Source organism: Nicotiana sylvestris, chromosome 11 (genome assembly GCF_000393655.2).
Source record: "Nicotiana sylvestris chromosome 11, ASM39365v2, whole genome shotgun sequence".
Classification (NCBI taxonomy): Eukaryota; Viridiplantae; Streptophyta; class Magnoliopsida; order Solanales; family Solanaceae; genus Nicotiana; species Nicotiana sylvestris.
Window position 1 is genome coordinate 8,311,422 of NC_091067.1, and position 1,855 is coordinate 8,313,276.

Below are 1,855 nucleotides of genomic sequence, written 5' to 3' on the forward strand. Positions count from 1 at the left end.
GTAGCATCCACAAAGTAGCCATAGGGGCTTGAGAGTAGTGTTTAGGGGGAGAACTTTACGGGACAAGTGTTAGTGTGTCACTTGTGTTTGCCTCTTCGTGAGGTTGTTCTCTCGATATTTTGTACTCTCTTTTATTATAATGGATTGCTCATCTCCGTTGTGGACGTAGGTCAATTGACCGAACCACGTTAAATATTTGTGTCTCTTTTGGTATATTTCTATTGTTGTATGATTTATCGTCGTTCAAGGTTTGCTTTGCTAGATTCCGCATGACACCTGATTTTTACTGTCCTAACAATAGGTGTCTAGTATCAAAGCACAATAAATAACTTGTCAATTACTATGACAATCTCAGGTCAAAGGAAATTGTTACATCACATTCTTCAAGAGAATATCCTATTGACAGTTTATGGTAATTCTAATCATTAGGAATTATCCAATGAGTCGGTTCAATGATCATATCTCTATATGCATCATCTACCTATATGATTTAGTTAATGAGATCAACTAATCTTTATCCCATAAAGAGAATCACATAAATATTGATCTAACCAGATTACTAATGTCCAAATTAATAATCCTACGATCAAGAACAAATTTTAGATTAAATTATAAGAAACTCCACTCTCATTATCATGATCTCCATTACAATGTCAAGTCTCAAAATTTAATCAAGGATCTTATCAAATTAATCAAGCAATTAATAATAATGATAAAAGAATATCAAATGTCATATATACTATATCAAATGACGTTCACAAAACAAGTCATCAATATGAGATTGGATCTAGGGCATATCCATTATATTTCTAACATAGGATTCCCATAAAAATAAAGTGTGTAGTTGAGAATCCGGATATAGGTCAGGGGGTACTTATGCATTTTCCCTTTTAATTAAGTAGACTTCCTTGTTTCAGCTTTCATAATCCATTTTTAAGTTTTAAGTAGTGGGAAAAATAATCAGCAAAAGCGTTAAAATTTTAAATTCTTTAAGTAAGCTTTCTTTTATGAAATTTTTCTTTACTTAGGTATCGTTGAAATAACTCTTTGATTGAAAAAAGATAATTCTTACACTATATTAGTATAGCCACGAACCCCTTTTCTCTCGGTGATAGATTCGAGAGCAAATAAATTGATTTGGAATTTGAATTAGATCGTAAACTCTTTTAAACACTAATTAATTTCACTTATTGAGAGTAGAAATGAACTAAATATATAATCATACATTTAAATAGCATATGAATCGCGGAGTTATCTATTTACATATCCCGATCTTGTTATTTTTGTTTATTCGTAAAATAGTACAGTTGAATTTATATAGTGATTTATAGACACATGAATTAATTTGATCTAAAAATAAAATAACGAAATACACAACTAAATTACTTAAAGAAACTTAAAGAAAATACAAGCCTGATTGTGAAATGAACTTCTCCGGAAGCAAGGGTAAGAGCAATATATTGAGCAGAAAGAAAGAATATTGTTAATAGAATAAAAGTAAGTTTAGCCTTTTTGCGTACTAATATTTTTGTCTCCTACAAATAATACAAATTTTTCTATTTATAGTTCAATTTAGGGAGACGAGATCCCTAAATTAAGCTTTTCTTTAATGAATAAAACCCTTCTTGATGGCTGCATAACGTTTGAGTACAAATGCAGAGATTCTTTGTAACGGTTACTCATTGAATGCTGTCTTTTCCAACCGATATCTTCATTCCTGATTTTCGTCCCCGATTCTTGCGTCGAAACTCATTCAGCACCGGCCACATGTTCATAACCGGTGTCAGTCATTTGTTGGTTCTTCTCTTACTTGTCTTCAATGCCACGTATCAACTCAACGAGTATTCACCCGTCG